Source organism: Schistocerca piceifrons, chromosome 2 (genome assembly GCF_021461385.2).
Source record: "Schistocerca piceifrons isolate TAMUIC-IGC-003096 chromosome 2, iqSchPice1.1, whole genome shotgun sequence".
In the NCBI taxonomy this organism is placed as follows: domain Eukaryota; kingdom Metazoa; phylum Arthropoda; class Insecta; order Orthoptera; family Acrididae; genus Schistocerca; species Schistocerca piceifrons.
Genome location: NC_060139.1, coordinates 777,338,996 through 777,352,411, shown reverse-complemented (window position 1 = coordinate 777,352,411; position 13,416 = coordinate 777,338,996). Strand labels below are relative to the sequence as shown.

The 13,416-nt window shown below is 38.5% G+C and overlaps 1 protein-coding gene across 1 annotated transcript in view; it reads left to right on the top strand.

Moving 5' to 3' along the window:
• The first annotated feature begins 10,768 nt into the window (after positions 1-10,768).
• Positions 10,769-13,416, top strand: part of LOC124776941 (piwi-like protein Ago3) — a 219,971-nt gene continuing 217,323 nt past the window's right edge. Inside the window, exon 1 of the mRNA XM_047252163.1 lies at positions 10,769-11,059. The gene's annotated coding sequence lies outside the window, so the exon portion shown is untranslated. The remainder of the gene's footprint in view (positions 11,060-13,416) is intronic.

Genomic DNA, 13,416 nt, shown 5'->3' with positions numbered 1-13,416 from the left:
TCCCCTCTATTGCCGAAACACTACCATTCCACCAATGGAGATTCTTGGCGCCAATTTCTGCGCCGATTTTGCTACGTCACGGAGCTATGCCCTGAGCAAGCCAATCACAGTTACGATTTTGCAGAAAACGCGGGAATTTGCCCGCCAAGACTGCCTGGGAACACAAGTCATTCCCACACCTCGCTGGTAGCCCGCCAGAAACGGTTTTCACTAAGTTTCTGCGAAGTAACGGAATCTCTAGCCCAGCCGCCCCTTCAGGCGCATCTGGGCGTGTCGCTCCCGCTCTTATGACAATGTCGGCATCTGGAAAGCATCCACTTGACTCCCTCACACCCGTCGGCTTAACCCTATCAAGCTCAGCGTAACTCGCCTGTCACCGGACCATCCGGGTGACGAGAGACGCTGCATGGGATGTCCGCGTGTGAAAGAATAGCAACTTTTCACCACATGCAATTAGAGAGGAAAATCGAATTACTCAGAGTAAGATAGAAATATGAGAGGGGGCTTCTGCCACCTCTCAATTTTTGTAAATCTTTTACGTGCTGTTGCCTTGAAATGGCATACTTTCATAGAATACAAGTTACAATACGAAAACTGTCAACTCTGGAAACCAATATGATACTCCCAAGTGCCTCACATCATACGTTAATGGAAGTCGATAGCAATTCCTGCGGTCTTCAATAATTGCAAGAAATATCAAAATGATGTCACCTGTGTACCAAGTCTCGTGACGTGTACATTAGTCCCTAGCCTTGCGTAGTCAATTAAGGGAAGAAAATAGCATAAAAGGGGCTTTAATTCATTCAACAGGGCAGCTCTTGAACAGTTTCTTTATGAAGATGAATAGTTAACATCATGACAAAATAATAGGCTTAGTCTTCATTTAAGCAATAAATATTTCATAAAGTGATAAAATGTTTTTAAATTTTGCAATGGATTATAGTTGTGGCATCAAGCAATTCTTATAATCACTTGTTTGTAATAAAGCAACACAGAATCATTTGAAGTGAATTCAGAAAGTGATGTAACTGAAAGTGTAGACTTTCTGAGGCTCATATTACTTTAGAACATTCGCTATAGTAAAGATATTTTTAATTTCAGTACAAAGATTTTTTTGCTGTAGTCACTGAATCTAAATATAACAGTAGTGTGGAAATACAATATTTATTTGTGCTCTTAGAGATTTAAAGCTACTTTTGCACTTAATAAAAATTATATGTAAGTACAACAGTGTTTGAGTTGATGCAATACTGAATAATGGTTGTTCTGCACAGTAGTACCAATTTTGGTTACAATTAATTACCGAACTGAGTAAAGAAAATGTTATATTTACAGCACCTCTAACCTTTCAGAACATTGACAAACTCTTAAAATAAAAACAAATTTGAACTGTTAAGACAAAACATTATTTTCTAATATACCTTAAGTTTTGCTACAGACAACATCCAGTACTTCACATGAAAATATAGAATTATTACTCTTTGTAATGTGATATGTGTATTGCAGAAATGACAAAGGGTCGCCACTTGCCACATATCGCGATATTACTTGTAATCTAATGTGAGCTAGAATCTTGCATATGTGTAATACACTTATGCACAGAGTTAGGAATGTAGCTCTAAAGGATTTCAGAATTAATTTTACTGGTTTGAGAAAAAATTTCGAACGAAATTCGTCCCCAGCAAATAGTTCCTTTACTAGTGTACTGGGTGACCCCAAACGATCCCTGCAAGATACTCTCTTTCCATACCCATCATTTGTGTGACCATTTTTTCTTCATTGACATCACTCTACGTCTTATGGTATAAACTCTTCCACGAAAAGTTGCGTAGCCGTATTAATCATGGGTGACTGGAATTCGTCAGTAGGAAAAGGGAGAGAAGGAAACATAGTAGGTGAATATGGATTGGGGGGAAGAAATGAAAGAGGAAGCCGCCTTGTAGAATTTTGCACAGAGCATAACTTAATCATAGCTAACACTTGGTTCAAGAATCTTAAAAGAAGCTTGTATACCTGGAAGAATCCTGGAGATACTAAAAGGTATCAGATAGATTATATAATGGTAAGACAGAGATTTAGGAACCAGGTTTTAAATTATGAGACATTTCCAGGGGCAGATGTGGATTCTGACCACAATATATTGGTTATGAACTGCAGATTGAAACTGAAGAAACTGCAAAAAGGTGGGAATTTAAGGAGATGGGACCTGGGTAAACTGAAAGAACCAGAGGTTGTACAGAGTTTGAGGGAGAGCATAAGGGAACAATTGACAGGAATGGGGGAAAGAAATACAGTAGAAGAAGAATGGGTAGCTGTGAGGGATGAAGTACTGAAGGCAGCAGACGATCAAGTAGGTAAAAAGACGAGGGCTAATAGAAATCCTTGGGTAACAGAAGAAATATTGAATTTAATTGATGAAAGGAGAAAATATAAAAATGCAGTAAATGAAGCAGGCAAAAAGGAATACAAACGTCTCAAAAATGAGGTCGACAGGAAGTGCAAAATGGCTAAGCAGGGATGGCTAGAGGACAAATGTAAGGATGTAGAGGCTTGTCTCACTAGGGGTAAGATAGATACTGCCTACAGGAAAATGAAAGAGACCTTTGGAGAGAAGAGAACCACTTGTATGAATGTCAAGAGCTCAGATGGCAACCCAGTTCTAAGCAAATAAGGGAAGGCAGAAAAGTGGAAGGAGTATATAGAGGGTTTATACAAGGGCGATGTACTTGAGGACAATATTATGGAAATGGAAGAGGATGTAGATGAATATGAAATGGGAGATACAATACTGCGTGAAGAGCTTGACAGAGCACTGAAAGACCTGAGTCGAAAGAAGGCCCCAGGAGTAGACAACATTCCATTGGAACTACTGACGGCCTTGGGAGAGCCAGTCCTGACAAAACTCTACCATTTGGTGAGTAAGATGTATGAGACAGGCGAAATACCCTCAGACTTCAAGAAGAATATAATAATTCCAATCCCAAAGAAAGCAAGTGTTGACAGATGTGAAAATTACCGAACAATCAGTTTAATAAGCCACAGCTGCAAAATACTAACACGAATTCTTTACAGACAAATGGAAAAACTAGTAGAAGCCGACCTCTGGGAAGATCAGTTTGGATTCCGTAGAAATACTGGAACATGTGAGGCAATACTGACCTTACGACTTATCTTAAGAAGAAAGATCACGAAAAGGCAAACCTACGTTTCTAGCATTTGTAGACTTAGAGAAAGCTTTTGACAATGTTAACTGGAATACTCTCTTTCAAATTCTGAAGGTGGCAGGGGTAAAATACAGGGAGCGAAAGGCTATTTACAATTTGTACAGAAACCAGATGGGGGAAGCAGTGGTTGGGAAAGGAGTGAGACAGGGTTTTAGCCTCTCCCCGATGTTATTCAATCTGTATACTGAGCAAGCAGTAAAGGAAACAAAAGAAAAATTCGGAGTAGGTATTAAAATTCGTGGAGAAGAAGTAAAAACTTTGAGGTTCGCCAATGACATTGTAATTCTGTCAGAGACAGCAAAGGACTTGGAAGAGCAGTTGAATGGAATGAACAGTGTCTTGAAAGGAGGATATAAGATGAACATCAACAAAAGCAAAACAAGGATAATGGAATGTAGTCAAATTAAATCGGGTGATGCTGAGGGAATTAGATTAGGAAATGAGACGCTTAAAGTAGTAAAGGAGTTTTGCTATTTAGGGAGTAAAATAACTGATGATGGTCGAAGTAGAGAGGAAATAAAATGTAGACTGGCAATGGCAAGGAAATCGTTTCTGAAGAAGAGAAATTTGTTAACATCGAGTATAGATTTAAGTGTCAGGAAGTCGTTTCTGAAAGTATTTGTATGGAGTGTAGCCATGTATGGAAGTGAAACATGGACGATAACTAGTTTGGACAAGAAGAGAATAGAAGCTTTTCAAGTGTGGTGCTACAGAAGAATGCTGAAGATAAGGTGGGTAGATTACGTAACTAATGAGGAGGTATTGAATAGGATTGGGGAGAAGAGATGTTTGTGGCACAACTTGAGCAGAAGAAGGGATCGGTTGGTAGGACATGTTTTGAGGCATCAAGGGATCACAAATGTAGCATTGGAGGGCAGTGTGGAGGGTAAAAATCGTAGAGGGAGACCAAGAGATGAATATACTAAGCAGATTCAGAAGGATGTAGGTTGCAGTAGGTACTGGAAGATGAAGAAGCTTGCACAGGATAGAGTAGCATGGAGAGCGGCGTCAAACCAGTCTCAGGACTGAAGACCACAACAACAACAACAGCCGTATTAACTCCAGTATGACAAACTTCTCTTCTCGCCATCTTGAAAATCACGTAAGCAGCGTTTCCAACTTAAGCATGTGGAAACCTTAACTTGGACTTAAATGCAGTGGTGGGAGGACACACATGTGAGTAATTCATGCCACTGGAAACCCAATTTGAAATATACATCACAGTTTTCGAAAGGATTGTCGCTTGCCAGTGAAAGTTCTTTCCTAGATCGACAGATGACACACCAACAGTAGACTGGAACTGTGTCATGTGGACACATGACTTCAGCGAAGGTTCATTGCATGCATAGTCGTCTGCACAGACAGATCATTGCATGTGGATCAGCCTTTCTACTGGGGTAAGCGAACTGACGTCTTGACATTCGTTCTAGTGTGAATGCACACCATTTGATGGTGACGTCACCTGCTGTTCCTTTGACATCTAGTGTGAGCCTTTCTTAAAGGCCAGTTCACACTCCCCATATGTCACGTCACATCAAAACGTGTCACAATAAATTTCTAATGGTGGCGTTCATAGGGGCCGTCAACGGACTGTCATATCACGTTACATCAGAGTTCCTAAAGAAGAGCTGCTATCATTGGACGTTAACCTATTTTTGCCGCACTCGTCGTGTAGTGGTAGTAGATTTTGTGCTTCTCTTTCTTCTAAACCTTTTTTTTATTATTATCGCGTTTGTTTTCTTGAAAAAATGTCAATGTTCTATGATGACGTTTTCCATTGAGTGTTCTTCCGCAAAAGATGTCAGACATCTGAAAACGAAATATTATTTAGATTTAACAACAACAAAACAGAGCTGACACACACCACTGTATATAAATAAGAATATAAGCTGATGAAGCAGTCATCATTAAACAAGATTTTAAGTAAAAATATCAGCTCTTATGATGAAGTAAAATATAGTTGTTTATGATGTTACTAGACACATAAGGAAAAACCATCATGGATAAGGTAAACATACTCTATTTACACTATTATAAATATTGTTTGATGTGTTTATACATACATATTTTCGCTAGCAAGTAAGTGTCGATGTTTTGAAATGCTGTTTCACTTCTGAGCACTCTGCCATACAAAATTGTTCAAAGACATACATTATGAATTTTGCATTGGACATTAATAACCTATTAATAAACTATATTGTGGTTCTTTCCTTAATTCTGATACTATACTCTGTGTATCATAGATGATAGATCGCAACCTCACTGTTAATATTCTGTACTGGATTGGGCGAACTGACTTGACATGACAGACAGTGTGAATACACTGTCAGGCATAGCTTTGATTCCTGTTGGTGCTATAGGTAGGGGGACTTCACAAGGCATGACCTGTATCTCTGCAGGAAAGGAAATGGTCAATTGGCTGGGACGATAGCAGACTCTTTAAGGGAACCACAGAAACTCATGGGAGTACCTCTTTTTTAGGCTAAGGCCACTGTCCAATGATTTAACACTGAATGAAATTAAGCTTAATGAGAAGCTGCAGACAGGCAGGTACTACTGATGTTAAAATATCACAAGATTATCATAAAAGTACAGTGAAAAATAATGTTAGTACATTGCATCAGAGTATCAGGGAAATAGAAAAAGTAGATGAGCTTCTTGTTTGTTTAAAAGATTTAGAAACTGAGGGTGCAATAGATGTACTATGCCTGTCTGAATGTCATATAGTCACAGTAATGGAAAAAGTAAATATAGATGGGTACAAGCTTTCAGCGCATGTAAGTAGAGGCACTATGGAGAGAGGAGGAGTTGCCATGTATGTTAAAATTTATGCTAGTGAGAAAAATTTAGAAACTAAAAAATTTTCTGTAGAGCAACACATAGAAACATGCTCATGTGAACCTAAACTAAGTAATACTACTTTTATAATTGTAGCTGTGTATAGGTCCCCATTGGGAAATTTTCAACTATTTTTGAAAAACTTGGATTCTTTGTTGTGCTCTCTGTCAGACAAAGAGAAGCAAATTATTGTATTTGGGGATTTCAACGTAGATTTTTTGAAAGAGTCCGATAGAAGTATTGAAATATTACTTGGTTCTTTCAATTTGACATCAGTTATTGAGTTTCCTGCCTGGGTGGTACGGGAAAGCAGCACAATGATAAGACCAAGATAAATTTAAATAAACAAAAACTGTCACTGTTAAGAATGGTCCCTCTGATCATGATGTACAGCTAGTTACAGTATATGACATAGCTCCATACAGTAATGCAAAACAGTCCTCCAAAATTGTGTGATCAATTAACAATGTAACAATTATAAATTTTATCTTGCAACAGTTAGACTGGGATGAAGTGTACAGGAAGCCTGATGCTAATTTAAAATTTAACCTATTTCATGACACCTTTATGAGTGTATTTGAAGACAGTTTCTCCGAGAAAACAGTGAAATATAATGGTAAGAAACCATCTGGAAATCCTTGGCTTCCTAAACGAATAAAAATGTCCTGTAAACAGAAAAAGGAAATGTATCTTATAGCTAGAAGGAGTAATGATCCAGAAACAGTCCAACATTATAGAAACTACTGCTATGTATTAAGAAAAGTTATTGAAAAGTCCAAAAGTATGTGCATTATGAAACTTCCTGGCAGATTAAAACTGTGTGCCCGACCGAGACTCGAACTCGGGACCTTTGCCTTTCGCGGGCAAGTGCTCTACCATCTGAGCCACCGAAGCACGACTCACGGCCAGTGATCACAGCTGGCAGAAGTAAAGCTGTGAGTACCGGGCACGAGTCGTGCTTCGGTAGCTCAGATGGTAGAGCACTTGCCCGCAAAAGGCAAAGGTCCCGAGTTCGAGTCTCGGTCGGGCACACAGTTTTAATCTGCCAGGAAATTTCATATCAGCGCACACTCCACTGCAGAGTGAAAATATCATTGTATGTGCATTATGTCTGAGATTAGCCCCTCTGATAATAAAATTAAAACAAGTGGAAATATTAAAAGAAAAACAGGGCCACTGAGAGTACAGGAAGATTGTATTTGTATCAAACTTAGTGAAAAGTTTGTTAGCAAAAACTCAGAAGCAGAAAATATTTTTAATAATCATTTTTAAGTGTTGTAGAGAAAGTAAGATTCAGCTATTCATTAGAAAATGCAAGGCTGTATGTGGAAGAGGCAATACCTAGCAATCTGATAAAATTGAAATTCAACCCACGTCTCCTACTGAAATCAGGAAAATAATACATTCATGCAAAAGTAAAAACCCATGTGGACTTGATGGCATTTCCAACGAGTACTGAAAGTTTGTTGTCAACAGATAAGTAGGATTGTGAGCCACATATGTAGTATCTCACTGAAACAGGGCATTTTACCAGATAGACTGAAATATGCTATTGTTAAGCCATTGCATAAAAAGGGAATACCTCTGATGCTAACAATTACCACCCAATCTCACTTCTGACGGCATTATCCAAAATTCTTAAAGAAGTAGTGCATTCAAATGCATATTCACATATTTGTAAAAATGAAGTACTAACAAAATGTCAGTTTGGTTTCCAGAAAGACTTTTCAACTCAAGATGCTATATACACTTTCACTGATCAAATATTAAATGCTCTGAATAACTGAACATCAGCTATTGGAAATTTTGTGATCATTCAAAGGCTCTTACTGTGTGAATCATGAAATTCTTCTAGGTAAGCTTAAGTATTGTGTGGGATAGTGCACAAATTGTTTAATTCATATTTAACTGGAAGAATGCAGAAGGCTGAAATTAACAGTACAGAGTTCACATAGTCTGCAAAACTCAGCAGAGTCCTCTAACTGGGGAGGTATCAAGAATAGTGATCCACAGGTTCAGTCTTGGGTCCCTTGTTGTATATATATATATATATATATATATATATATATATATATATATATATATATCACTCTATATTCATGAAGATGCAAAACTCATTCTTTTTGCTGATGATGCAAGTATAGTAATCACACTCAACAATCAAGAATTATTTGAGGAAATTATAAACAATGTCTATCAAAAAGTTATTAAGTGGGACTCTCACTAAATTTTGAGAAAACTCAGTATAACCCCATTGATAAATATAGACTTTGGACAGAAGTCTGTTGCTAAGTCAGAATATTTAAAATTTCTGGGTTTGTGCCCTGATGAGAAATTAAATTTGAAGAAACACACTGATGACCTGCTGAAACGGTTAGATTTGGCTACTGATGCTATTAGGGTTACTGCAAATTTACTATGCCTATTTTCATTCACTGCTTTCATATGGCATCATATTTTGTGTAATTTATCAAGGAAAAGTATTCATTGCACAAAAGTGTGTAATCAGAATATTAGCTGGAGGCTACCAAAGATCACCTTGCAGACATTTATTTAAGGAACTTGTGATATTCACAGTATCTTTGCAATGCATAAAATCATTTATTAAATTTGTCATTAATAACTCATCCCAATTCAAAAATAATAGCGAAGTGCATAGCTTCAACACTAGAACAATGCATGATCTTCACTATTCTCGGTTAAATCTGACTTTTGCATAGAAAGGGGTGAATTATGCTGACACAAAAATCTTTGGTCATTTGCCAAATAGCATTAATAGTCTGATAGATTGACAACCAAAGCCCGAAAACAAATTAAAAGAATTTCTAAATGATAAATCCTTCGACTCAATAGATGAATTTTTAGATATGAAGTAGTAAATGTAAAAAAAAACTATAATATTGTGTAATGAAAACTTATGTTCGATTGACACGGTCCACAACATTACGAAATGTCGTATTAATGATCTATTGAACAAATACTAAAGTAATGTACTCCCTGGCGTGATGATGACGTATCATGATGTGACAGCCAGTGTAATTTTGCTAAATTGGACTTTATGATTGATTCATGTCGTCACCTCTGTTATTCTGTATACTGTGACTTCTTTTAAGACAGATGATATCATGTAACTTCATTTTCGCCATTTCGAGAGTGGTTTTTTCACTTCTCAGATGTGATGTATGACATGTCTGAGTTGGTCTAATTTCTCATGAATTTTTGTGGACATGAGTTTGATAATTTCTACGACAGGTTCCATATTGAGCTCTTTATCCAGCATCTGGATGTGCATGTATCATGAAGCCCAAAGTATTCACTGAAGGGCTTTATTTTATAATACCTGAATGTGCTGTGTTTGGCTCTTGCAAGTGAGATGTAATCCTGTAAAGATTTTTTGATAGTACAGCTGCTTCATGGAGTATAACTTTTCTTGAGATTCTGAACTCGTTACTGTGGAATGGTGGCATCAGTTGCCACGCCTTGCCACAGGCCTTAAGTTTTAAGTTTTGTACGTGGCTATGACTGCCAGATACTTGGCAGTTGAGCCCATGGTACCTCTTGCTCTTGGATAGTAGGTTTTCCCTCTAGTTGTGGATTTTTTTTGCTAAAGTTTATTGCTGTAGTTTTGCATGGTTTAATTTTAATCTTGATATGTGTGCACCACTCTGTGGTGAGGTTTAATTGTGTCTGTAGTGTTCTGATGTTGGCGTCCACTCGTAAAGTATGCAGTGTTGTCAGCGAAATATGCCAGTTGAACGATTGCAATTCTTGGCGTGTCGTTGAGGTAGATCGTGAACAGGAGTGATGACAAGACCGAGCCTTGTAGAATTTCAGCCTCTATGAATTTGATGTACGATCTGATGCCTTCAGTTCGCACTCGCATTTTTCTGTTGGAAAGAAACCTGGCTATGAGTTTAATATAGTCGTCTGGGGCTGCTGTTTTGTCTCTCATTTCCCATAAAAAGTTCTCACGCCATACCTTATCAAGGGCCCATTCACGTTTAGAAAAACAACAGTGAACCGATTTGTCATACTGAAATTCTGTGTGATATGTTCTGTAATTCTCAGTACTTCGAGCTATGCAGAAATCTTCCACTGAAACACATATTGTTCTGGTTAGGTAATCCCATCTGCAACTGAAACGTCTTGTAGTCTTTCCTTAATGATCATTTCCAAAGTTTTCCTAGATTGCTCAGTAAACTGATCGGTCTGTGATTGGCAGGTTGAATTAAGTCTTTCCTAGGTTTTGGAATAGGAGTGATGTGTACCACGTGCCATTTTTCCAGGAAATAGCAGTTGAGCAGGCAGTTGTAACAACTATTCAATTGGACGAGTGGTTTCGTCTATAGTCTCTTGAGCTGCTCATTTGTTATTGCATCCGGACCAGGTGCTTTGTTGTTCTTAAGATTTTTTAAATTGGTCCTCACTGCACTGAGTGTCCAGTGATGTTAGTCAAGGAGCAATTCCGGTTTCTTTTATGCTTATCCGACCCGCTGTTTGGTTAGTTGTCGATAGTGAGCTAAGTGGCATAACTTTATTTCGTTCCATTTAGTGTGAAGATATCGTTGTTTGATGATGTAGTTCTCATCAGTGCCTTGATATTCCGTTGACATCCAGTGAATCGATCTTACCTCTGCTCGCATTCGGAGGGAAGCCTGAGGATTTATCCCGTTGTGTGTAATAATATCTGCGGTTGTGAATCTCAAACAGATTGTGGACGCCATGAGTGGTGGGAAGTTAGGTTGTGGTGTTGGTGGTGGTGGTGGTGAAAAATTGGATATTCGTTAGTATTTTTTTTGGTGTTTTGTTTTAATGACTTGTACAAGGTAGACAGTGGAACTGTATTGAGTTTCAACATATGTTGATTATGCCGAAACGGAGAACCTGTTACATTCAAAGTATGCACTAGAAAAATATTTTTTGCTTTGTTGGCCGAGTGACGCAAAAGACAAAAGGAATTTCACCCAAAGTCTCCGATATTAGACGCCCAAGAGAGAGTAAGTACTTGCAATTTTTCTAGACACCGCCTTTAATGTTATTTCGTAACGTGTTATTTAGTTTGCCAGACGCTGTTTTAGATTTAGTTACGTGGGATTACTCAAATTTTTAGATAACAGAAGATTAAGTACATTAGTACTTCACACTAGCAAGTGTTCTGCTATTAGTACATACTTTGGTAACCAAGGAAAGCCTAATAGAAAATATTTATGAACTTTGAGGAAATCAAAACAAATTAGGATAACATTTCCGTACCGCACACCCCCTCTCCATCTCCCAGTTATTCTGTGATTTTATGTAAATATAACATGATCCAAAATACATGTTGGAGATTTGTGTGCTATCTAATACTGTGTTCTGTAATGTACGTAGCATATACTGTTCTTGTAAAGTGCGTGCGTTAAGTACGCCGGAAAAGTCATCGCTGCCTTTATTCCTCTTTCGCATTATTTAACTTCTCCAACACAAATCTAAATTATTATGATTAAGACTATCTAGACCTCTGGTAAGGCTTGTGGGGATTTGCACTTAACTCCTTAGCCTGAATTTGTCGAAATTATTAAAGATGGCCCTCTTTCATACTTATAACGAGCTATTTGTGCAGTGATTAGATTAAAAAAACATTTTAAATGTGTTTTATTGTGCATCAATTGCCACTATCTTTTTCTCCAAACAAAATTGTTAGTTAGGGTTATCTCTGTAGTATTCACTAAGAAAGCTTCTTAAACCGTATGTTTTATGACTTCTGGTTATTTTAATGTAACTATATACAACAGTAGAGCTCGCTGTTTGCAGCTCGTGGTCGTGCGGTAGCGTTCTCGCTTCCCACGCCCGGGTTCCCGGGTTCGATTCCCAGCGTGGTTAGGGATTTTCTCTGCCTCGTGATGACTGGGTGTTGTGTGCTGTCCTTAGATTAGTTAGGTTTAAGTAGTTCTAAGTTCTAGGGGACTGATGACCATAGATGTTAAGTCCCATAGTGCTCAGAGCCAGTAGAGCTCACAGTATTGTTTATAGCAACTGAGAGCAATCTTGCAGTATTAGCAGTTTGCCTAGACAAACTATATATAACCATTTCTGCCCTGTCTCCCTTCATCAGTCTGATGTGATTTCTTCGTATGCTAGAATACTTTAATTCTTAGAATATAGCATGTGCCACCCAGTTACTCTAGTAAATGGATAACCACAATCAAAATTTGCTTCTCAAGAGGTTCCTACTTATTTACAAGCATCTAGGGCAAGTTTTTAGATGCTTGTTGTATTTAAAGCTTCCCGTAAATGCTGATCCACAGTAAATTCAAAAGCCTTTTTCATTTCTGCAAGTTTCCTAGTCATTCTTTTAGAGACAGCTCTTATGTCTGGCAGACCCTGAAAACTGAAATTAATGATAGGGCCACTGTCATTTAGAGTGCATTGCCAAAAGGAAGTTAATTCTAGATACTATTGAGGAGAGAGTGTTTCTCTTCCCCTGACATTGAAATTGAAATTGTTCTGTATATTTACACCTGAGAAATTTTTGTTTATGGCTCAACAGCTCCTTCCTATTTGCAACTGCATGACCCTGTTCATCATTGTGGGGTGTGACTGGCTATTGGTGCCTTTCACATTAGGCCCATTGACAGTCTCCACACACAAGTGGGGATTCCCCCTCTGCAAATAAAACGGTTTCTTTTGCATTTGCCATTTCCCTAATTCCCTGACCATATCGTGTACTCTGCCCTCTTAGACCGCATATTAGGACAGATCTATTCCAGTGTCCTAAGAGCTATGTCACCCCTGTGTTCCAGTGTGCCACCATCTTCCACACTGATGCTTCTAAGATAATCGATAAGGTGGGATACACTTTCACATCTCCTACCAGTTTAGAACACCATTTATTGCTGGGATCGTGTAGTGTGTTCACAACAGAGCTTCTAGCCATTCACAGAGCCCTCCATTTTGTTTCTCAGGCCTCCCTCCACAGTGTTTTAATTTGTTCAGACTGAATGAGCAGTGTGCAGGCTATTGACTGATGCTACTCATCACCCTTTGGTCTCTGCTATCTATGGCCTCCTCTGTGCCCTTGGCCATGCCGCCTACTTTGTTTTTCTTTCTCTGGGTCCCAAGTCTTGGGCATCCCAGGGAATGTTCTGGCTGACCATTTGGCTGGAGAAGCAAATACTTACCCCGCATTTCCTTTTATGATTCCAGCTGCAGATCTACGTCAAATCTCTCTTTGCCCAAAAATGGAATGGTGTCTGGTGCACTACTGCTCATAGTAGTAAGCTCCACACAGTCAAGGAGTCTTCTGCAGTTTGGCACTCTTCCTTCCACTCCTCTCAGGAGCAGTCAGTACCGAGCACCTTTATATAGGGGACAA